The sequence below is a fragment of the Trachypithecus francoisi genome, unplaced genomic scaffold (genome assembly GCF_009764315.1).
Source record: "Trachypithecus francoisi isolate TF-2019V2 unplaced genomic scaffold, Tfra_2.0 Lachesis_group17, whole genome shotgun sequence".
Lineage (NCBI taxonomy): Eukaryota > Metazoa > Chordata > Mammalia > Primates > Cercopithecidae > Trachypithecus > Trachypithecus francoisi.
The window spans coordinates 96,430,705-96,456,647 of NW_022681462.1; the positions used below are offsets into that span (position 1 = coordinate 96,430,705).

The 25,943-nt window shown below is 42.8% G+C and overlaps 1 long non-coding RNA gene across 1 annotated transcript in view; it reads right to left on the minus strand.

Annotated features, from left to right (window-relative positions):
- Positions 1-1,176: 1,176 nt before the first annotated feature.
- Positions 1,177-25,943, minus strand: part of LOC117063036 — a 65,127-nt gene continuing 40,360 nt past the window's right edge. Inside the window, exons 2-3 of the long non-coding RNA XR_004428685.1 lie at positions 2,695-2,786; positions 1,177-1,697 (exon numbers count right to left, since the gene is read on the minus strand). This is a non-coding gene — a long non-coding RNA (uncharacterized LOC117063036). The remainder of the gene's footprint in view (positions 1,698-2,694; positions 2,787-25,943) is intronic.

The following is a 25,943-nucleotide window of genomic DNA, read 5'->3' on the forward strand; positions in this document are numbered from 1 at the left end:
GCTGCTGGCCACCCAGATTTTTGTCCCAACTTGCCCCAACTCTCTGCTGCACTTTCTCTGCATCCTGTTGGATCTTACTTGCTCTCCTGGCTTGGGTCCCCATCTCTACACTGATGCCTCTCCTGTCTCCCCTCTAGACTATCCTTCTTCTGAGCTCAGGTTCCAGAGAGCCAGCAGCCTCTGCACGATGGGACCCAGGGTCCCAGAGTGTGCGCCCCCTTTGCCTGTAACCCTCCTGCTGTCTGGCATCAGCCTCCTGGCCAAGTCATCCAAAACACTGGGAATGATTCTGGACCCGTTCTCTCCTTCATCTGCTGCAAGCTGAGCCTTGCGGTTTCTGTTTTCTCAGCATCAGATACCTTTTCCTTCTTCTTCATCCCCTTTGAGATGCTGACCATTGTTCTAGCCTGCCCTTCTCATGCCAAGACCACTGCCATCCTGGAAAATGGGCTGCGTGCCTCTAACCTCAGTCCCTGCCACACTTCCTTGAATACTTTATAAAATTCAAATCTGATTACTCTTACTTAACCCTCTTCAGGATCTTCCAGTGCCCAGGAGATCACTTCCATTCAGAGTAGTTCATCGTCCAAGACCCTAGTAATCTGGCCTCTGTGTTCTCACTCAACACCTCTCTTGAACGAATGCACAACAACTTACAATTCTCCCAAATTGCCGTGTTGTTTCATGCCTCTTTGCATGTCTTGAAACTGAAATACCACTAACCACCACCTTCAGTCTTTCTCTCTTGTCCACTTTTCAAGCCTCAGTTTCTCTTCCCTAAATCTCCACTCCTTTTCTGGGAGAATTATTCTCTTCCATGTCCCTACTGACTTCTATCTCCCACAATTGACTCTGTCAGGCCACACTGCACATGTGTACATGTCTGTGACTCTACCACCTGCTGGTGTGTCAGTTTGACTAAATCTCTCAGTTTGTCTTGCTTGCTTTCTTCATCTATAAAATGGGTATAGCAATACCTACCTCAGAGGTCTGTGCTCAGGATTAATTGAGTTAATATATTTAAATTCCTTAGCACAACATCTCCCAGAATAACAGGCACATATTAGGTTCTCAGTAAATGCATGATTGAACAGATAGAATAAGCAAATAGTTACCAGCTACTTTTGTCAGCCCATGTATTAGTTTTCTGGAGTTGCCATAATAAAGTACCACAGACTGGCGGCTTAAACAACACAAATGTATTTTTCTTACAGTTCTGGAGGCTGGAAGTTTGAAATCAAAGTGTTGGCAGGGCTGGCTTCCTCTAAGGCCTCTCTTCTTAGCTTGTAGATGGCGTCTTCCTGCTGCGTCTTCACATGGTCTTCCTTCTATTCATGTCTGGATTCCAAACTCCTCTTCTCGTAAGGGCATGGGTTTTATTGAATTAGTACCACCCCATGACCTTATTTTCCCTTAATTGCCTCTTCAAAGGCCCCATCTCCAAAAACAGTCACATTCTGAAGTATTCGGTGTTAGGACTTCAATGTATGAACTTTGGGGGAGAACGATTCAGCCTATAACAGTCCAGTCTCTCAATTTTTTACTGATGTTTTATTTTAATCCTTTGATAAGCAAGCAGAAGAGACTGCAATGTCCTGCTCTGGAAGGATGGACAGTGTAAACGTCACAGTATTGACATTAACATGCTCTGAGGCCTGTGTGAATGTCGTAGCTCCACTGGGTCTTGGTTTCCCGCTCTATAAAGAAAGGAGATGAACCTAGATGCTGACTTCATTCTCTCCCAGCTCTGAAGTTTGGGGATTATATGGATAACAAGTGCACACCCAAAAGGTAATTTACAAAATGTCTTCCTTCCGTGTACCTTTGGACCAAGGGTCTCCTATCTGTACATCTAGATCATTGTTGCCTCATGGATTCCTAGTGGGCGCAGCTCATCTATTTGCAGATTTTTTTTATTTCATCAAATACTAAATCTAACATTTTTATATTTCTCTAAAATGTTTCCTCTTTTTATGTGTTGCTGTGCATGCATTTTGCTATAAATTTTTAACTATAGTTTAAACCTAAAAGTATAAAACTCAGCCTGAATACAGAAATCAGAACAGTGGTAACCCTGAGGGGGTGCATACTGAGTAGGAAGGGGCCTGAGGATGATGACGATGTTCTATATCCAGGATGATGACGATGTTCTATATCGTGACTGAACAGTGGTTACAAACATACACACTGATATAAGAAATCCATCTAGCTCTGGACCTCAGAGATTTGTGTATTTTACTAGATGCAGTAATATCTCAACAAAAATAAAAAAATATCATAAGGATAAATTGCACTTGGTGATGGCCACCATGCAGAAATGCTGAACTATCACTTTTCTCTGAGCAGTTGGTCCTGTGATCATTTTGGGATGTGACTTTTGTACTGCCTGCAATTCAGGAAGGGATGCTGTGAGGAGACCAGAGGGTTAAGTCTTTTTCAGTACTCTTTCTATCCACATATTATCTCTAAAAAAAAAAATGAAGGAAAGAGGAAATTCTAAAAGAGCTGAGAAAGAGCTAGATGTGTTGGGTCTCAAATAACTCAGTATCCAGAAATGCTTGAGGGATTAGGACTCCAAGAAAGGAAGAAAGACATAAGCCACTCACTATCTCCAGAGATGAGGCTGTTAGAGACCCAGAGAGAGACCCACTTCCCCTTTGGAAGGAGTTTCCATGGAGATGAAATCCCACTCACATTTATGCCTGCGTTCTTGCCCAGCCTAGTCCTTATCCCAGTGATTAGTGGGCGCTGCGTGACTGGAGCATTCTCCCTCTGCTCCTTTAGTCCTTCAAAATGAAAAGAAAAAAAGATAGATTACATAGGTGATAGATAGATAAATAGAGATAGAGATAGACAAATAGATAGATAGATAGCTGTAGTAGTAGTGATTTATAGATTAGATAGACAGATGGACAGATATAGATAGATAGATAGATAGATAGATAGATAGATAGATAGTGGTAGATTATATAGATAGATGATAGATAAGTAGATGATAGAGTGATAGAGTGACAGAGATAGATGATAGACAGATATATTAACAGATAGTTATAGACAGAGAGATGGACAGGTAGAGATGGACAGAGATGATAGATAGACAAACAAAGTTATAGAGAAAGAGGGAAGGAGGGAAGCAAGGAAGGAAGGAAGGAAGGAAGGAAGGAGACGGAAGGAAAGGGAGGGATTGATTCACTAGTGATTAGAGCTCTGGAAGGAAAATATCTCCTTTGGTGTCTCTCCCTGATACTTGGTGTGATGGTACCAGCCCAGGGATAGCAATAAAGACTTCCCTTCAACATGTGAAGAATAAATCTTTCTTACTTACCAGCTTCACTCTCTCCAGGGATTTTGGATCTATTCATGCCTATGTGTGCTTGGAAAGTAGTACTAAATGCCAAATGATTTTTTTTCTATAATTATGCTTACATAGTATTTTTATTATATGCAATTGGAAAAATATCTTCATCATATTTTCTAACAGGCAAATAAATGTCTGAGTGGGCAATATCTAAATTTTTAATGTATTACCTGTTGTTTTCCTAAGTACTTAACCTTGGCCATGGTTCTGCAAAGTGTTCGCTCTCCAGAGGGGATGTTAGAACATCTTACGGAATGGATTCCTCTATTTATCCCACAGTAATAAAGACTTAAGTTCACACAAAAACCTGTGCACCTGTGTTTACAGTGGCTGTCTTCACAGAAATGGAGGGCTGCTTAATGGTTACTAGGGGTTAAGAAGGGGATAGGAATGGAAGAGAAATGAGTGTGGCTACAAAGGGGCAACAGAAGGGCTCTTTGTGATGATGGAAATGTTCTATGCTTTGCCTGCATCAATCTCAATGCCTTAGTTGTGATATTCTCCTATAGTTGTCCAAGATGTTACCACTGGGTAAAACTGAGTTAAGGGTACACCACAGGGTCTCTGTATCATTTCTTACAATTGCATGTGAATCAAAATTATCTCTAAATTTAAAAATTAATTTTAAAAACTAAAAAAAGGATGCTTCAGGTATGGAAGATAGGATCACAGGCATGGGAATGGGGTGCTGTGTAAGGAGGTTCACCTATTAAAGCCACCTCTTCAATTCTTCCTCTGACAGCAAAGGTGTGGGCTTGCTGCTGCTTGGGGTGGGGGAGGATATGGCAATGGGGGACCAAAAGCTCACCCTTGTCCAATGCCAGTGGATGGTGGGAAGGAGACAGGGAGAGAGAATACAAGCGCATGTCAAGCTGAAACTGCCTAGACATTCCCCTCTCAGTACTAGAGAGGGACAAGGAAAGTGACAGCACAAGAGGTCTCCTGCCCTCACCAACCCCAGCAGAATCGTATCAGCTTTCAGGCTCAGCGTGGCCAAAGAGAGGGGAATCCTGAGGTTCTCCTTTCTAAGCCACCTACTTTTCTTGAGTTTAATCAACTCCAAGGTTTGAGCAGAGCATCCAGCAGGACTGGTAGCTACCAGGAGCTTAGGGGATGTCACCCAGGGGCCAGAGCTCCAGCTCAAGAACCCCAGATCTTCCATCTGCCAAACACACACAACTTGATGAGGAGGACTGGGAAGGGCAGGGGGTTTCTGCTGGGGAACACATGGATGTGCTGCAGAGGTCGATGTACCCCCATTCCACAGGAGGTCAATGTACCCCCATTCCACAGGAGGTCGATGCACCCCATTCCACATGAGGCAGATGCACCCCCATTCCACAGGAGGTCAATGCACCCCCATTCCACAGGAGGTCGATGCACCCCCATTCCACAGGAGGTCAATGCACCCCTATTCCACAGGAGGCCGATGCACCCCCATTCCACAGGAGGGGGCACAGGAGCTCTGTACTCTCTGCCAGACCTTTCCTTAAGTATCCCCTTTATAATAAAACTGTAATCATAAAGTACAGGGCTTGCCTGAGTTCTGTGAGTTGTTCTAGCAAATTATCAAACCTGAGGGGGTCATGGGAACTGATGTGGTTTGGCTCTGTGTCCCCACCCAAATCTCATCTTTACTTGTAATCGCCATGTGTCTAGGGAGGGACCTGTGATCCCACATGTGGAGGGAGGGAGGTGATTGGATTGTGAGGGCAGCTTCCCCCATGCTGTTCTCATGACAGCAAGTGAGTTCTCATGAGATCTGATGGTTTTATAAGGGGCTTTTACCTCTTTCTCTCTCTCTCTCTCTCTCTCATCTGCCACCAGGTAGGATATGCCTGTTTCCCCTTCCACCCTAATTGTAGGTTTCCTGAGGCCTCCCCAGTCATGTAGAACTTGAGTCAATTAGACCTCTTTCCTTCATAAATTACCCAGTGTCTAGTATGTCTTTAGAGCAGTGTAAGAATGGACTAATACAGGAACCCTTGAATTTATAACCAGTCGGATAGAAGTGCAATGACCTGGGGACTCCCATAGTGTGGCTGGCGTCTTGTCAGGGCAGTCTTGTGGAGGCCTAAACCTTTAACATGTAGAGTTCTACATTAACTCCAGGTAGTTAGATCATCATTGAATTGCAAACCACCCAGTTGGCGGCGTGGAAACAGGATGGAACCCTGCCCCAAGCTCTAGATGTAGGAAGAGTCTTCTCAGCAGGTCGGGGGTCCCTCCTTTGTGTCCCACTGTGCCCTGCCTGACTTCTACCTTAGTGCCTCTGATGTGCTTGGGAATTCGTTTGTTTGCATGAATGTCTCTCCCACAAGACCCAGGCTACCCATGGGAAAGGACTAGAGGGCACTCAAGTCTCACGGAAGTTAAAGCCTTTTGAGGGAGTGTTTATGTTTAAGTGTTACATATAAGTGTTTTATAAAATCCTAAGACCGTGTGCCACATCACCAAGGCCCCTCTGGCCTTGGAAGAGACCAGGAGTGTGGTGAGGTACCCTGAAGCTCAAGCACCACTGGCCTCACAGCAAACCTGCTGTGGCCAGACCCCCATTTCATCCTCCCTGGCATCTGGCCTGCAGAGGACATTCTGAGCCCACGTAGCCATGAATGAAAGATTAAGTAATTCATCCACAAACACAGATCCAAGTAGGAGTAAGGCATTTCTTAACCTTAGACTTAAAAGATGATTTGATTCCTTCTGTTTAGATAACAAGGGCTTTTTTTTCCTTTGAGGTCTGACCTCACTTACTATTTTTGCCTGAGTCCCTGCAGTGAGACTTGGACGGACACACAGGCTGTGATGACGGGGTCTAAACACACAGGAGCCGGGGAAGCTGGTCATCTACTCTTTGCAACCAGTTTACAAAAATCCCCCAAGAAATTTGTGTTTTCATTTCAAAGTTAAACCACTAAAGAATCAAAGAAAGAGGGCTGAAATGCCAATTTAGGGCTCATTTTAAGTTTAGGGGGGTTGAAGGTCTCTGTTTCAGTGCCAAAAGCTCTCTCTTTGTGGAGAATCCAAGTCATTAGGTTGCCCCGGCATTTGCTGGGGTTTATAATAAAATAGTTAGAGGCTTTTTCACAGTCACCCAGCATTAGGAGACGTGTTGTGTGGCACGTCACACTTCTCATGCCACAAGGAATTCTAGAACCACTCCTCCCCTTCCTTCCGGCTGTCACTGCCCTGGTTTGGCCTCAGAAGCCAGTCTGAGATGAACAAAGAGGCACTGGACGTGAGATCACACTGACCTAAGTCCCACTCTGACCGGCTCTGACGCACCAGCTGCGTCACTGAAACTTCTCTGAGCCTCTACTTATTTTTAAGATCCCAGCACTCAGTAGCTTCCACTCTCCTGGCATCTCCCCACACCCGGGGTACCATTTCAAGCTTCCTTTGTATGAAACAGGAATCCCAATTTTTCATCTCAGGTAGCTGAAGAGTGACATCTGAAATGTCATTTGGAATCACTACCCTGGCTTCTATCTTCAGTGGCAGAGAAGACTATGCTACCGAGAGGATAAATATAAAAGGGTCTCTCTTGCCAGCCTGAAAACAGCCGGAAGGTGCAGTCATGTGCCATGAAGGGCTCGATGGAGGTGGCTGGGTCATGCCAGGGTATGCAATTAGGAGCTGGAAACCATACAAAGATAAACTCAAAAGGTCAGAAGGTAAAATCAAGAGATGAGGTACGAGATGGGAAACTATCTTCTGGTAGTCTTATGCCTCCCTAGGGAAGCATGAGACCCGTTTTGCCTCTAGGGAATCAGCAACTCATTACTGAATAACTAAAATGTTGTTGACGAACTCCTCAAGCCCCAGAAGGAAATGAGCTTATGTCCTTGCCTGTGTCTCCCTTTCATGCCTCTGAACCTCCTCCCCAGGCAGTTGATGAAATGGTCATTTGTGCAGGGGTCACTGTGAGTTCAGAGCAGCCTGCAGTTCTCCAATTCACAGCAATAAGAGCTGGATGTGTTTCAATTAGGTTCACAAGACGATGAAGTCATCCTGGATCCCAATCAGCTGATTAAAAATAATCACATTCCATTTTCAGAGAACTTGAGTATTTTGAGGATAGGAAAGAGTCTAATTATTTTTCTATATGATTGCCTTCTTCTAACTATTCCACAGTGGCAATGGAAACTAATGTTTTCCAGCACCTCCCATTGACTAGGCACCTTGCTAGTTGCTTTTCCTGTGTTACTTCCTCTTATCCTGACGTCAGACCTGGAAGGCAGAATCATCATCTCTATTTTAGAGATAAAGAGACTGCAATTTAACATGCAAAGCTTAAGGTGACTTCCCTACACCTGTACAGTCAGGACAATCTGGTTCTAATCTTGGAACTTAATCTGTTCAACTCCAAATGGGATCCAGCCAGGGCCTAAAGTTCACCTTCTTCTCTCTGGGCCCCCTGTGGTCTTCTTTCCTTCAGATCTGACTTTCCAGGAGACCATGTGAAGCAGTCAGGCAAAGCTTGTGCAGCTCTAGTCCAGTCTGAGAAGAGCAGAGGCTGAGTTGTGGCTGTCATCATGTTCAGGCCAGGCTGGTTCAGCTCGATCAATGTCAACGGGATTTCCCAAGTCGGAAGTGCCCTGGGCACCAGGTGAATTGACATGGGTCAGCTCTTCAGAAGATAGCTGTGCTCTCTCTTGCTCAGGGCCAGTATACTGCTATTACTGTGTTAATTTATAGCTGGCTGTATTTTCCTATCCACCTTGCAGTTTTAGAATATGTCCCTCAAAAGAAATAGACACAAGTTTTCTCAGATTCTCGGTAAAATCTCACCTTACGGTTTCAGCTTTCCAGGACAGCGCTGCTCACACCATTCCTTCTCCTGGAATGCCTGTTCAGTCATCTTCTTTCCACCTGACGTAGTCTTGTTCCTCAAGACTCAGGGCGGTGCTCCTTCCCCCAAAAAGCCTGACCTGATGCCCTCGGCTAGGTGTGACCTTTGTTTCTCTGACCTTTGACATCTGCCTCTCTGGTGGCATTTAGCACAGTGCCTTGGGGCCTTGGTTTACTCCTGGGGCCTGGGAGCTCCTTTCCGTCTTTCTCCATGTATCCCTCTGTTCCTTGAACATCCTGCCTGAGATAACATCTAAAGCAAGGGCTGTGCATGGAGGAAGACACATGTTACGCTCAATTGTTCAACTTCATGTGAGTCCCTTGGTTCTCTCACTCAGGATCTGCAACTGCCCGCCTCCTAGAGTGTTGTAAAGATGAATTTTGTTCTGTGTCTGTGTACCATATGCACAGTGACCACTCACTCCTGGCCAGTCACAGTGCCTAGAATACAGCAGGCCCCTGGGCACAATGAGCCATTGTTTCCCCAGACAAGGACCCTGTTTCAGCACTGCCAGTGGTCTCTGCTGCCCCCTGGGGCAGCCCTCTGAGGTCGTCAGGAGACGGTGCTAGACCGCCTGTGCAGGCAGCACCCAGGGCAGGCAGTTCACCCTCGGCTTTGGGTATTTGAGAAGTTTATTTTCTCCTTAAATCAGGATGCGCTAGAGGGTTAGAGGGTGAGAACCACACTAATCAAGCTCGTAGGAAACGGAAACAAAACAAAAGAGGTGCCTTATGCAAATTTCTCGCCTTCTACTGGAGGAGAGAATTCTAGCCCAAGGTTCCCCATAGAAACTGTTGGACTGTCCTTCTCTTGATAGTGAGCAATGTACTAAGCATCAGGAGCATTCTTAGGAAGGCCAGAGCTACAGCCATGGGCTGAGTGACCCATGGGTCTGTATCATCCAGAGATCGCTTATCACTAAGCCAACTTCTGTTGGCTCTGCAGGCAGCCTACCCTGGTGGGCATCTCTGGACCTTTTAACCAATGCTTACTAGTTTCCTAACATGCTTTATCAATTACCAATGTGACGGTCCTCTGAGCAATTGTTGATTGCAGACATACTTTAAGTTCAGAGGCAAGAGATTTCCCTATGCTTCATTTTAAATGACTAATAATTAACAAATGACTGATATTCACAGGTTCTTTTCCTATTCATAAAATGCCTTCACAGACATTGCATTTAACTGTCCTATCATACTGTGATGAGGGGAGTATTGTCCCATTTAACAAATAAAGAAATTAAAGCCAATCGCCTGCATTCACTCCAAAGCCACTAGCTCAGGAAGAATAAAACCAGGCTTCAAGTCCAAGTCCTTTGACTCCAAATACTGTGTTCTTTCTATTAATTATATTTATAAAATAGTCTTTGTTTTCATAGTGCTTTACCTGGTTCTCCAACAACCTGAGGCATTGCGCCCTGTCTGTTTCAGCATGTGAGTTCAAGGAGAGAGCAGAAGCTCCATGAAGCAGGGCTCTGTCTGTCTGTTGATTGCTCTAAGGGTCCCGAAAATAAGGATTGCTTAATAATTGTTTTGTGAATGAAAGGGTGAAAAGTACAGAGAGATAAATTACATGTCCCAAATTGCATAGCTAACAGGTGCTAAAGTTAGGAATTGAGCCTTGTTTTTCTGTGTGGGTGTTTTGATTTTGGTCTTTTTGAGATAGGGTCTCTGTCACCCAGGCTGGAGTGTAGACGTGTGATGGTTAATACTGAGTGTCAACTTGACTGGATTGAAGGATACAAAGTATATATCCTGGGTGTGCGTGTGAGGGTGTTGTCAAAAGAGATTAACATTGGAGTCAGTGGACTGGGAAAGGCAGATCCATCCTTAATCTGGGTGAGCACAGTCTAATCAGCTGCCAGTGAGGCTAGAATATAAGCAGGCAGAAAAATGTGAAAGGAGAGACTGGCCTAGCCTCCCAGCCTACATCTTTCTCCCATGTTGGAGGCTTCCTGCCCTTGAATATTAGACTCCAAGTTCTTCGGTTTGGGACTCAGACTGGTTTTCCTTGCTCCTCAGCTTGCAGAGGACCTATCGTGGGACTTTGTGATCATGTGTGTTAATAATAAATTTCCCTTTACATATCTATCCCATTAGTTCTGACCCTCTAGAGAACCCTAATACAGGTGGTGTGATCACAGCACACTACAGCCTCAACCTTCCATGCTCAAGCGATCTTCCTGCCTCAGTCTCAGCCTCAACCTCCCAAGTAGCTGGGACTATAGGCACATGCCACCAAGCCTAACTAATTTTCTTTCTTTTCTTTTCTTTTCTTTTTTTTTTTTTTTTTGTTTTTGGAGAGATGGAGTCTACACTGTGCTTCCAAGGCGGGTCTTGAACCCCTGAACTCAAGTGATCTTCCCACTTCTGCCTCTCAAAGTGCTGAGATTACAGGTGTGAGCCACCCTGCCTGGTTGAGCCTTGATTTCTTGATCTAAGTTGAATTATATTCCCAAATCAACATTCTGCTGTATAAACAGAATACTAGATCATTTCCCCTATTATTGGAAGCAACACTCAGCTTTACATATTATCTCAAGGGAAAAAAAGTCAGGAAATTAAAGCTGATTGCTGTTATGTGCACCGTAATTCCCAAGTCACCCCAAAGGAAGAGAGTATCTTTTTGTATAGACAACTAAATCAAATCTTACAGAAGTCATATAACTTGTCCAAAATTACAATGGAGGAACACATGTGGGTCAGGATACCTGATTAAAATATATTCATTGCAGCTACTGTGGTGAACAAGGTGAGAGGAGAATGTGCAAGAGACTAGAACGCTACTGTGTTTTGTGCCAGTGCTCATCTGTGGGTGACTTTACTTCTTTCATTTCCAAAAAAAAAAAAAATTATTACCAGATTGGGTAGTAGGACTAGCAACTACTAAGCTCTTAGAGAAGCATCACTAATGTGCAATGGTGGAAAGGATGGTGCGTAGCAAAAGTTTCAGAGGACCATGATAATTCAAGGCAAGGAGAATTCCCAAAGATGTGCAATCATTAGGGGAAGGCTTTGCAGAGACCACGAGATTCAAGGTCACCAAACTGGAATAATGAAAAGCTTCTGCTTCTACCACTTACTGCCTGTGACATGAATAAATAACTTAACCTCACTTATCCCCAGCAAAATGGGGATGATTAGAGTCTGCCTTACAAAGCAGTCTGCCTTACAGTAGAATAAATGAGATGATCTCAGAGAGCACTCAGCTCTGTACCCAGCACACCATCAGCACTCAGTCAATGCTATCTATAAGAATAATCACAGCAAGCACCACACCAATAGCATCCAGGTTCAGAGCTGAAGCTCTTTCTGCCACCTCTATTTCAAAAAAATACCGAAGGATCTTATGAGTCCTTTCTTAGCCACTTCAGAGAGGAGAAAACAGCCTCCTGCTCCGCATTGCTGCTACCTCTGTTGGTGTTAGGCTGTCTTCTGATACCTGCACATGGGCCTCTGTCCCATCTGAGGTCTTCCTGCTTGTCTCATACATCTCTCCATCCTCAGTGCCAGTGCAGGTTCTGGCACGTGTTAAATACTCAGCGGATGGTTGGCAAATATGCTAGGGATTCAGAGATAAGTAAGAAAATGGACCTTAATTTTATGGAATTCACAATGTAAATTTCAGATTATCTGAATAGCAATTTAGTCTATAAATATTCAGGGAGCACCTACCAATGTGCTAACCTGGGTGCTCATATTCCGGAGCTAAAATTCTGTTTGCTTTCTCAGAAAAAGAGTCTTAGCCAGTGGAAGGGCCAGACAAATAAACCTATAATTGCATCACATTACAGAGCTTTGAGCCCTCCAGGTACCCCAGTCTCCTGACAAATAGAGGAACCCAAATGATGGGCAAACCCTTAGGCCATCATTACATGAACCATTTCATCTATTTTCTAAAGCTGCCATCATTCTGCACAAGGAGAACAGAATCATTATTGAATATGACTGTAGCTAAGTCTCAGCTGGACCAAAGGAAGGCCTAGAAAAGCAGAGTGACCCAGCCTCCATGGGAGGAACAACAATGTTACAGGCCCATGCTAGCATGTGTGAGCGCAGGCATGTCAGGAGCGAAGCTGAGATCCAGGAGCAAGAGAAGGACAAACCCCTAGGGAGGTATCAGTGAGGGGCCAGCTCTTGAGAACAAGCATGCAAGCTTTAGTGTAGCAAGAAGCTAGGGCCCAATAGAGAAAGGGGAGCTTTCTGCTCAACAGTTTTCTGCTCCTGTGCAGAAAGCTCCTGTGCAGCTTTCTGCTCCTGTGCCTCTGGCTTGCAAGCTCAGTGCCCAGGGCCACCTGTCACACAGCAGGTTGCAGAGCACCCTAAATGAGGTGAAGTCTAAAGAACATGTTTTTGCAATTCTGAGATCTGTCGGGGACAGGGTGGTTCTGGTATTGAGTGGTTCAGACAGTGGAAGGTTGGCCGTGGGATAAAAGCAGTGATGTGTCACAAGAGAGGAGAGCACAGCATGATAGGGGGCAGCAAGGATGGACCCAGCGACTGCACGGCAGGAGGTGGCCGAGGGCAGGCAGGAGATGCAGTGGAGGAGGCACTGAAACTGAGAGGAAGAGGAATGAAGGACGGGAAAGAGAATCTTCTACAGGAAAATGGGAACCAGATGATCCGAGCCCCTGGGGTGCAAGCAAACATGGGCTATGACAGGCACATAGGCAGCCCCCTGCTGCAGTGTGGGGCTGTGAAGGGCACAGTGGAGAGCAGACCAGGACAGTCCCAAGCCTGGGGGTGGGTCTCGTGCTCGCTGCCAGTATTGGACTTTGTCCTGTGAACTGTGAGCATCCTAGCATTGATCATACATGATAGAGAGTTTCCTTTTCATCATGTATACTGTTGCCTTTCTTCCCTTTCCCCAAGAATGTAAGTGCTGAGAGTTTTGACCAAACCTGACACATAGTACATGTTTAATAAAATTTGCTGAATGAATATGTGCTACATGCTTAGCAATGTATCCAGTGTATAAATGTCAGCTATTATGAGCTATTCTTTCAAATATAGTAACCTGTTATTTGTGTTCTTCAATGCACGGTTGGTCTGTTTTTGGAAGAGTAATCGTAAATACATGACTGTTACGTCCCCATTCCACCTCAGATTTACTTTTCAGTGATTTTCATGAATGTCCTCCCCCTCCTTCCCTCTCCCCCACCCCATGCCACCACCCCCATTAATTCCTTCAGGACAAGAACTAATCCTTTGACTGGGTTCACGCCAATAGAAGAACCCCTGTACCAGGGCATGTGAGGATAACGAATCCATGGAAAGTCAACAGAAATATTTATCCCAAGTTTCCTGCATGTCAGGCTATGACAGCTTGCCTTCTGTCTCAAACACTATGTTCATGTCAATAAATCTGCTAAACTCCTCCACCAGCCTGCTCTCTCTTCCCAAGGCAGAGAAGCTGTGAAGAATGGGTGTTCTGTCTTAGAAAAAAAAAAACTGCACTACTCCCCAGGGTGCATTTGAAGTGCACCTTGGTAGAAAATTATGCCTTTGAAAACTTTGTCTAATTATACCTTAGTTGACAAAATTAGGCGCTGACCCCAAAGTGCTGCAATAGCTGCAGTTGTATAAACGGTGGGTTGGGCTGTGTCTGCCTGTGTGTGGTGTGGGTGGGGTGTGGTGTGGGTGGGGTGTGGTGTGGGTGTGTGTGGTGTGTGTGTCTGTGGTTTATATGTGTGTGTGAGTGTGTGTGGTATGTGGTGTGGTATGTGTGTGTGGTATGTGATAGATACGTGTATGTACATATATGTGTGGTGTATGTGTGTAGAAGGTGGTATGTGTGGTGGTATATGTATGGTGTGTGTGTGTTATGTGGTTTGTGTTTTTGTGTGTGGTTGGGAGTCGTGTGATATATGTGTGTTTGTGTTGTATGTGTGTGTGGTTGGGAGTGTATGGCATATGTGTTTGTGTTGTGTATGTGGTTTGTGTTTTTGTGTGTGGTTGGGAGTCGTGTGATATATGTGGTTTGTGTTGTATGGTGTGTGGTTGGAGTGTATGGCATATGTGTTTGTGTTGTGTATGTGGTTTGTGTTTTTGTGTGTGGTTGGGAGTGTGTGATATAGTGTGTTTGTGTTGTATGTGTGTGTGGTTGGGAGTGTATGGCATATGTGTGTTGTGTATGTGGTGTGTGTGTGTGTGTGTCGGGCAGGTGTGTGGCATATGTGTGTTTGTGTTGTGTGGTGTGTGTGTGTGTGTGTCGGGCAGGTGTGTGGCATATGTGTCTTTGTGTTGTGTGGTGTGTGTGTGTGTGTGTCGGGCAGGTGTGTGGCATGTGTCTTTGTGTTGTGTGGTGTGTGTGTGTGTCGGGCAGGTGTGTGGCATATGTGTCTTTGTGTTGTGGTGTGTGTGTGTCGGGCAGGTGTGTGGCATATGTGTCTTGTGTTGTGTGGTGTGTGTGTGTGTGTGTCGGGAGGTGTGTGGCATATGTGTCTTTGTGTTGTGTGGTGTGTGTGTGTGTGTGTCGGGCAGGGTGTGGCATATGTGGTTGTGTTGGTATGTGGTGTGTGTGTGTGTGTGTGTGTCGCGCAGGTGTGTGGCATATGTGTGTTTGTGTTGTGTGGTGTGTGTGTGTGTGTCGGGCAGGTGTGTGGCATATGTGTGTGTGTGTGTGGTGTGGTGTGTGTGTGTGTGTGTGTCGGGCAGGTTGTGGCATATGTGTCTTTGTGTTGTGTGGTGTGTGTGTGTTGTGTCGGGCAGTGTGTGGCATATGTGTCTTTGTGTTGTGTGGTGTGTGTGTGTGTGTGTCGGGCAGGTGTGTGGCATATGTGTCTTTGTGTTGTGTGGTGTGTGTGTGTGTGTGTCGGCAGGTGTGTGGCATATGTGTGTTTGTGTTGTGTGGTGTGTGTGTGTGTGTGTCGGGCAGGTGTGTGGCATATGTGTGTTGTGGTGTGTGTGTGTGTTGTGTGTGTGTGTGTGTCGGGCAGGTGTGTGGCATATGTGTGTTTGTGTTGTGTGGTGTGTGTGTGGTGTGTCGGCAGGTGTGTGGCATATGTGTTGTGTATGTGGTGTGTGTGTGTGTGTGTCGGGCAGGTGTGTGGCATATGTGTGTTGTGTATGTGGTGTGTGTGTGTGTGTGTCGGGCAGGTGTGTGGCATATGTGTCTTTGTGTTGTGTGGTGTGTGTGTGTGTGTGTCGGGCAGGTGTGTGGCATATGTGTCTTTGTGTTGTGTGGTTTGTGTGTGTGTGTGTGTCGGGCAGGTGTGTGGCATATGTGTTTGTGTTGTGTATGTGGTGTGTGTGTGTGTGTGTGTCGGGCAGGTGTGTGGCATATGTGTGTTTGTGTTGTGTGTGTGTGTGTGTGTGTGTGTCGGGCAGGTGTGTGGCATATGTGTCTTTGTGTTGTGTGGTTTGTGTGTGTGTGTGTCGGGCAGGTGTGTGGCATATGTGTTTGTGTTGTGTATGTGGTGTGTGTGTGTGTGTCGGCAGGTGTGTGGCATATGTGTCTTGTGTGTTGTGTGGTGTGTGTGTGTGTGTGTCGGGCAGGTGTGTGGCATATGTGTGTTTGTGTTGTGTGGTGTGTGTGTGTGTCGGGCAGGTGTGTGGCATATGTGTGTTGTGTATGTGGTGTGTGTGTGTGTGTCGGGCCGGTGTGTGGCATATGTGTGTTTGTGTTGTGTGGTGTGTGTGTGTGTGGTGTAGTACCTTTCCTTTGCAGAGGTCACAGCATAATGAAGGATCCCATTGTCTTCCTAGCTTTTGGCTGGGGGTCCCGCTGTCCCCCTGACACCTCCATATTTCAGAAGATGTATCATGGTGTGGAATAAGGCACAGGCTTTGAAATGCAGAAACTCCAAGTCAGATTCCAGCTTCATCCACAGCTGGGTGAGAAACAGGCATGTTTTTTCCCTTCTCTGAGTCTCATTGATCACATTTACAGCCTGGGGGGCAATACAAGTTAGAACATATTGTAAGGCTGAATGGGAAAATATGGGAAAAAAAACAAACCCTGATTTCAGTGTCCGGCATACAAAAGGACATCACACAGCAGGCTGAGGACTAGGCCTTGGCCCTGTTTCATCTGACGCACACTAGGTGCCCAGTATATAAGCTGTACTGAGGCAATGATGTGCACATGACTCTCACTCTCACTGGTGGTGATTATGGCCTTGAGGAAGGATGGCAGAGCTGAGAGGAGAGGAAAGAAAGAAGGCCAGGAAATCTTAGGTACTGTGTACTGTTTCCCAGTGTTAAGTACTGCTGTAAACTTCCACCTAAAAAGGACAAGACAATAAAGCTGGAGTTCCACCCTCTCCCAACAACAGATGAAAGTGCAGGTCCCTCATGGCACAAGGAGGTGCCCATTCCAATTGCAGCTGCCACATGCTGGCGTCCTGACATCCTCTCCTCAGCCACTCTACAAATGAACCTGAGGCAGTCCCCTCCCCTTGGGGACCTTGATTTCCCAAATTAAAGGAAGTTCCTGGATTGAATTGAGTGGTTTTCAAACCATGCTGCAGCAGCTCCTGCACAGAGAGTTTGAGAGCAGCTGGGAGATGGATGGGAGGAGAGCAGGCATGGGACATCTCTTGTCTGCAATGTAAGCAACTCCACATTTGTCTGTTTGGGGTTCTGAGCTCCTGCCTCCCACAGGAGACTTAATGTGAACAAAGGGCACCCTCCAAAGCTAAAATAAAAACCAAAGCAAACAGGCATGAGTACAACCACCATCATGATAAAATCATCTCCCCATAAAGCAACAATAAAGTTCGACAAATCTGCCTAAAACAGCCACTTCAGTCCTCTGGAAACCAACCCAAGTCATACAACAAATCTGAGAAGCAGTTTTTCAGAAAATTACCAAATTTTTTTTAAGAACAGCAGGTATCTGGGATGTTCTTTCCAGAGCTGCTCCCATCTCCACCCCCAACTCTGTCAATAATTCAACGACATGGGCAGAGGCAGAGGCTGTGAAAACAATAAGCTCTATCCATTACCACTTTCAGAGAGCTAATGTGATTTGAGGTGTTGTAGGTTCAAGTGGCAAACAACAGTGAGAGCAGGTGGCTCCACCATGCTGAGACTGAGGTCCTTTTGGGGCAAGCAGGGGACCAAGGGAATAGTCAAGGAATTAATGACTGGTAGACAAGTGAGGGATTTTATGAGGGGATGGGGTGAAGTGATGGTGATGGGCTTTGAGAAGCTGCCCGCGCATCCTGGGTTGACGACAGGGGACTCACATGCACAACAGAGACAGGAGCATAGTCCTGGTCTTCAGAACCCATGTGCTCTTTTGTACCCAGCAGACATGAGAGGTGAGCAAACCTAGCCAAAAATAAAAAATAAAAAATAAAAAAAAAGGAATACAAACTGGAAATCAAGGAAATAGAAACAGAAAAACAATAGAGAAAATCAGTGAAAACAAAAGTTGTGTTTTTGACAAGATCAACAAGATTGACAAGTCCTTAGCTAGACTGGAACAGAAAATAGAGAAGAGATACCAATTACAAAACCAGAAATAAAAGTGAGCACCTTTTTTATTATAAGGGTTATAAGGGAACATTATGAATAATTTTCTACCAACAAATTAAGAAACTTAAATGAACTGGACACTTTCCTAGAAAGACACAAATTATCCCAAAACTGACCCCAGAAGAAACTGAAAAATCTTAATATATCTATAACTAAATAAATTGAAACAATAATCATAAATTTTTCTATGTAGAAAATCCCAGACCCAGCTGAATTCACTGATGAATCATATATTTAAAAAACAAGTTAATATCAAACTGTCACAAATTTTCTAAACAATAGAGGAGGAAGAAATATTCCCCTAGATCATTCTATGAGACTACTGTTACCCTGATATCAAAGTCAGATGAAGACATTTCAAAAAAAGAACATTACAAACCAATATCCTTTACAAACATAGATGCAAAATCCTTAACAAAATATTAGAAAACGAAATCCAGCAACTTACAATAAGTGTTAAATACTATTACCAAGTGTGGTTTATCCCAGGAATATAAACATTTATAGCATAGCCTTTGACAAAATCTAACGTCTATTCATGATAAACAAAAAAACAAACAAAAAAAACTAAAATAAACAAAAAACTCTAAACCAGGTGGGTATAGAAGAAGAGTTCCTTAACTCGATGAAGGACATTTATAAGAAACCTACCGTTAATATTACATTGAGTAGTGAAGACTTTACGCTTTCCCTCTAATATCAATAACTGCAAGGATGTAAATTTTATCTCTTCTATTTAGCATTATATTGAAAGGAAGAAAAAAGAAGAAAGGAAAGAAGGAGGTAGGGAGGAAAGAAAGGAAGAAAGAAGGAAGAAAAAAGGAAACTAGGAAGAAAGAAAACTGGGGGAATAAAGGATTAGACAGGATGACAGAAAACTGTCTTTATTCACATGACACAATCTTATACGTAAAAAAATTCTGAAGAATGCACAACAATACTACTAGAACTAATAAATGAGCTTAGCAGTTTGGAGTATATGCTGGCAATAAACAATCCAAAAATGAAATCAAGAAAATAATGTAATTCATAATAGCACTAAAAAGAGTAAAATGTTTAGGAAAAAAAATTAACAAAAGGAGTCCGTAATTTTTACTCTGAAAACTACTACAAAATATTGCTAGAAGGAAATGAAAAGGCATCTCATGCTCATGGAGTTGAAGACTTAGTATTGTAAAGATGGTGCTTTTTACTAAATTGGTTTATAGATGCAACACAATCCCTATCAACATCCTAGCAGAATTTTTAGTAGAAATTGACAAGCTAACCTACATTTATATGAAAATACAAAGGATCTAGAAAAGTCAAATCAGTTTTGAAAACAAAAATAATAAAGTTAGAGAACATTATTTAATGCCAAAACTTACTATAACTCTATAGTAATCAAGACAGTGTGGAAGGATAGCTATATCAATTAATGAAATAGAATTGGTGTCTACAAAAACCCTTGTATTTATAGTCAACTGACTTTGAGTAAAGATTCCAAAGCAACTCAGCAGGGTAATCTTTTCAATGAACTGCAAATGATGCTGGGAAAATGGAAGATTCATATGAATAAAAAATAAAAATAAAAACAAAAATCCCCTAGACTCTTATCTCACACCATACACAAAAATTAACAAAAAATGGATCATATATTAAATATAACTTTTAGAAATGATAAGACTTCTAAAAGAACACATAGGGAAAATCTTTAGGATATTAGTTAGACAAAGAGTTGTTGGATGCAACACCAAATGCATGAGCCATAACTGAAAAAAGAAATGATAAATTGGACTCCACCAAAATTTAAAACATTTGTGCTTCAAAAGATACCATTAAGATAATGAAAGAAACATTGAAATAATACATTTGCATCCATGTATCTGATGAAGGACATGCATCAGAAATGTGAAAACTCTTATAACTCAAAAAGAGGATGCCCAAAAAGCCAAATACAAAGTGGGCAAAAGATTTAAACAGATATTTCAGCAAAGAAGGCATATAAATGACTAATAGACATCTGAAAAGGTGTTTATCATTAGTAATTTGGTAAATTCCACAATCACTGGAATAGCTGGAATTTTAGAAGTCAGACAATATCGAGTGTTGACAAAGATGTGGAGTGACTGGAAACCCCCACCGCCGTGTGCTCGTAGCTAGTGGGAACACAAAATGATACAGCTGCTTTAGAAAAACAGTTTGAACGTTTCTCAAAATGTTAAACACAAACTTACCATGAAACCCAACAGCTTACTTTTAGGAATATACCCAAGAGAAATAAAAATAATATATATCCATGCAAAGATTTGCACATGAATATAGCATCATTTCTTCATAGCCAAAATTGGAAACAATCTAATTGTCTGTCACACAATGGATGGGTAAGCAAAATGCATTTCAACTGTATACTTAAATACCACCCAGCATTGTAAAAGGACAAAATAGTGATAACCGGCTTCAATACAAATGAACCTTAAAATATTATGCCCAGAGTAAAGAAGCTAGAACAGACTATATACCATATTATTCCATTTCTATGACACATCCAGAAAAGACTAATTGATAGAGACCAAAAGCAGATCAGTTCTTGGCTGAAGCTGGGAGTGAGAATGGAGGTTGACTGCAAAGTCAAAGGGATTACAGAGGAGTAATGGAAAAGTTCTAAAACTAGATTTGGTTTGATGGTTGCACTACTCTGTAAATTTTCTAAAACTTGAATTGTACACTTACAATAGGTGAGTCTCACGGAATGTAAATTATAAATGAGCTATGTTTAAAAACAGATTAGAAACTCCGAATAAAGGCTGGACGCGGTGACTCATGCACTTTGGGAGGCTGAGGCAGGTGGATCATGAGGTCAGGAGATCGAGACCATTCTAGCTAACACAGTGAAACCCCATCTCTACTAAAAATACAAAATTTAGCTGAGTGTGGGGGCGGGCGCCTGTAGTCCCAGCTACTTAAGAGACTGAGGCAGAAGAATCGCTTGAACCCGGGAGGCGGAGGTTGCAGCGAGCTGAGATCATGCTACTGCACTCCAGTCTGGGCGACAGAGCGAGACTCCGTACCAAAAGCAAAACAAACAAACAAAACCAAACAACAAAAAAAAAGGAAAAAAAGAGACACTCTGAATAAAAGAGAACAAAATCCCCTTAAACACCTCATTGAATGTTCTTTGTGTCTCTCATGCTGCATGAGCTGAGACCTTGGATCTCAAGCTCGTTTCTGCCCACCCTTTGAGAACTGAAGCTCCCCGTGTCAGAGAGAACTCCGTGTCCAGCTTCCCCTGAACTATTCAGTTCCATTCACTAGGAAATGCTCATCTCTTTTTGCAACCCATAATGTATACATTTCAGAGACTATTCTTTCTTTCCTTCTACCAGGTATAAGCAAAGCCCATCCTCAGATGACCTGTATAATAACTAATATATAGTCTATTTAATAATGCTCTCAGTTGCATTTTTAAGCAGAAAGCCCACTTGTAGAAGAGTTCTCATTTTTTGTTATAAAATTTTCCAATTAGGTTGAGTGCATTTGACCCAATTTAAAAGAGAAGAAAATACTCTCTGGTATTTTCAGATAAGACATATTTTTTCTTGTCAGTAACAGAGCTGCTTTCTCCATTTCCAGAAACCTCTGGGCAAGGAAACATGTCAGCAGTAGAGGTAACTCAGAACTGTGTTTGAATTCAGGCTGACAAGATCTCCTTGAATACAGGTTCTGTAAGAATCCATAGTTTTGTGGAGTAGCACGACCTTCAGCTCTACTTGTTCTATCTACTAGACAATTCTACTTTCCAGGGTCATCTCTTCTGGGCATGGATTAAGGCACAAGTACATTTTAACCGCAGGGCCAAACATCCACTATATAAAACACACAGCAAAAGGCTGCAGGGTGATGCCAGGTTGAAGTGTATTTGCAGAGATCTTCAGGCTAATTTGACAATCACTTAGACATCAAAAGGATATTGTCTTCTTTTCAAATGAAGTTCTTGGCCTGCATGATGCCCAAGACCAGATCCTGCACTCTGACCCAAGTCAAAGAAAATAGAATCGAAAAATCAAAATGACTCCATTTAAATCATCATTGGCATGTAACATCTGTCCCCATGCACATTCTCCTGTCAAGGACACAGTCTTCAGGAGAACCCACCTGCCTCACTGCACTCTCCATCATTACTCTAAAAATTGGGAAATCCATGTCTAGTCTTACTCATCCAGTACATTCTCCCCACTGTTGCCTAAATAATCTTTCAAAAAATATAATCAATTTTCTGCTCATTATTCCTTGTAGGCTCTGTTTGCTTCTGGCATAAAGTTTAGACACCCAAGCCTAGCATGGACCCTATCATCTATATTTGTACTGAAACCTCTCGACTAGGTTCCGGTTTCCTTGTGCAGCCCATAGTCTAGGATCAAATGATTTGCCTGTCTCTAACTGAGCCACTCACACCCATGGGTCAGCCCAGCACTCAGCTGCATCCTGTGCTGGCTTCTCCTTCTGAGAATGTTTATTCTTTCTTCAAGCCTCAGCTGCAATGTAATCCGCTCTCGGAAAACTTTCCAAATTGCTCTCCACCCAGAGGTTAGTCACTTCCTTCTCTTTGTCCTGTGGAACCTCACAGATATATGTTTCAAAGCATTTCTGTCCCGATGCCATAGAATTGTTCGTAAGTCAGTGGCCTGGAAAGACCACAAACCCTTTCAGGACTGGCACTTTTTCATATTTATTTGGTGTCATCCTTTGGACAAAGTGGGAAACATAGGAAAGAATTAATAATAAATAACAAATTATGGAGGGGGAACGGAGAGAAGGAGGTATTTACTCAAAGGCTTGTAGCTTGGGGGAAAACAGTGGGAGGTAAGACAAGACACTGAGATAAAGAATGAGATGCAAAGAAGACGTTGGGGATGGAAAGAGTAAGTTTACTTGTAACGTGTGGTATACCAAGGGCCTGTGGGGCACTTGTTAAAACATTTGTGCTTCAGAAGATACCATTGTTGCTGTTAAGTGGACAGTAGGGTATGCTTCTGAATGTTCCTCAGCGTTGGAGGCTCAGGAGAAAGGCCAGGTTTGGAAGTGAAAGTTTTTAAAAATCAGCAGCCTTTGTAGGTAGCTACAGCCATGGATATCATGAAAGTCTGAAAAACTGTGGAGAGCTATAAAACCCTGCATAATCAGATATTTTAAAAGTAGACATCAAGAGAATGAGAAGACATGCCCCAGACTGGGAGAAAATATTTGCAAAAGACATATCCAATAAAAGACTGTTATCCAAAATATACAAAGAACTCCTAAAACTCAGCAATGAGAAAATGAACAATCTGACTGTTAAAATATGCAAAAGGCCTAAATAGACACTTCACAAAAGAAGGTATACAGATGGCAAATAAGCGTATGCGACATGCTTCATATCATGTAACATTAGGGAACTGCAGATTAAAGCAGCAGTGAGATACCATGACACAGCTATTCGTACACCAAGGAACAAAACACTGAGAGCAACAAGAGGAAAGACATGGAGCAGCAGGAGCTCACAACTGCTGCTGGTGGGAATGCAAAATGGTGCAGCCACTTTGGAAGACAGTTCAATAGTTTCTTACAAAACTAAACATATGAATATCATATGAACCAGTAATTGTGCTTCTTGGTATTTATCCAAATGAGTTGAACACTTAGGCCCACACCAAAACCTGCACACAGATGTTTATAGCAGATTTGTTCACAGTGTCCAAAACTTGGAAACAACCAAGATTTCCTTTAGTAAGTGAATGGACAAATAAACGACACTACATCCTGACAATACAACGTTGTTCAGCACTAGAAAGAAATGAGCTATTAACCAGCCTGGCCAACATGGTGAACCGCTGCAATCCTAGTCTCTGATAAAACAGACCTTAAACCAAAAGAGACAAAGAAGGCCATTACATAATGGTAAAGGGATCAATTCAACAAGAAGAGCTAACTCTCCTAAATATATATGCACCCAATACAGGAGCACCCAGATTCATAAAGCAAGTCCTTAGAGACTTACAAAGAGACTTAGACTCCCAAACAATAATAATGGGAGACTTCAACACCCCACTGTCAACATTAGACAGATCAATGAGACAGAAAATTAACAAGGATATCCAGCACTTGAACTCAGCTCTGCACCAAGTGGACCTAAGAGACGTCTACAGAACTCTCCACCCCAAATCAACAGAATATACATTCTTCTCAGCACCACATCGCACTTATTCCAAAATTGACCACATAGTTGGAAGTAAAGCACTCCTCAGCAAATGTAAAAGAACAGAAATTATAACAAACGGTCTCTCAGACCACAGTGCAATCAAACTAGAACTCAGGATTAAGAAACTCACTCAAAACCGCACAACTACATGGAAACTGAACAACCTGCTCCTGAATGACCACTGGGTACATATCGAAATGAAGGCAGAAATAAAGATTCTCTTTGAAACCAAAGAGTACAAAGACAAAACATACCAGAATTTCTGGGACACATTTAAAGCAGTGTGTAGAGGGAAATTTATACCACTAAATGCCCACAAGAGAAAGCAGGAAAGATCTAAAATTGACACCCTAACATCACAATTAAAAGAACTAGAGAAGCAAGAGCAAACACATTCAAAAGCTAGCAGACGGCAAGAAATAACTAAGATCAGAGCATAACTGAAAAGTTAGAGACACAAAAAAAAACCCTTCAAAAAATCAGTGAATCCAGGAGCTGGTTTTTTGAAAAGATCAACAAAATTGATAGACCGCTAGCAAGACTAATAAAGAAGAAAAGAGAGAAAAATCAAATGGACGCAATAAAAAATCATAAAGGGGATATTACCACTGATCCCACAGAAATACAAACTACCATCAGAGAATACTATAAACACCTCTATGCAAATAAACTAGAAAATCTAGAAGAAATGGATAAATTCCTGGACACATACACCCTCCAAAAACTAAACCAGGAAGAAGGTGAATCCATGAATAGACCAATAACAGGCTCTGAAATTCAGGCAATAATAGCCTACCAAAAAAAAAGTCCAGGACCAGACAGATTCACAGCCGAATTCTACCAGAGGTACAAGGAGGAGCTGGTAACATTCCTTCTGAAACTATTCCAATCAATACAAAAAGAAAAAGAAAACTCATTTCATGGGGCCAGCATCATCCTGATACCAAAGCCTGGCAGAGACACAACAAAAAAAGAGAATTTTAGATCAATATCCCTGATGAACATCAGTGCAAAAATCCTCAACAAAATACTGGCAAACTGAATCCAGCAGCACATCAAAAGGCTTATCCACCATAATCAAGTGGGCTTCATCCCTGGGATGCAAGGCTGGTTCAATATACACAAATCAATAAACGTAATCCAGCATATAAACAGAACCAAAGACAAAAACCACATGATTATCTCAATAGATGCAGAAAAGGCCTTTGAAAAAATTCAACAGCCCTTCATGCTAAAATCTCTCAATAAATTCGGTATTGATGGAACGTATCTCAAAATAATAAGAGCTATTTATGACAAACCCACAGCCAATATCATACTGAATGGGCAAAAACTGGAAGCATTCCCTTTGAAAACTGGCACAAGACAGGGATGCCCTCTCTCACTACTCCTATTCAACATAGTGGTGGAAGTTCTGGTTAGGGCAATCAGGCAGGAGAAAGAAATAAAGAGTATTCAATTAGGAAGAGAGGAAGTCAAATTGTCCCTGTTTGCAGATGACATGATTGTATATTTAGAAAACACCATCAGCTCAGCCCAAAATCTCCTTAAGCTGATAAGCAACTTCAGCAAAGTCTCAGGATACAAAATCAACATTCAACAATCACAAGAATTCTTATACACCAATAACAGACAAACAGAGAGCCAAATCATGAGTGAACTCCCATTCACAATTGCTTCAAAGAGAGTAAAATACTTAGGAATCCAAATTACAAGGGATGTGAAGGACCTCTTCAAGGAGAACTACAAACCACTGCTCATTGAAATAAAAGAGGGCACAAACAAGTGGAAGAACATTCCATGCTCATAGATAGGAAGAATCAATATTGTGAAAATGGCTATATTGCCCAAGGTAATTTATAGATTCAATGTCGTCCACATTAAGCTACCAATGACTTTTTTCACAGAATTGGAAAAAAACTACTTTAAGGTTCACATGGAACCAAAAAAGAGCCCTCATTGCCAAGACAATCCTAAGCCAAAAGAACAAAGCTGGAGGCATCATGCTACCTGACTTCAAACTATACTATAAGG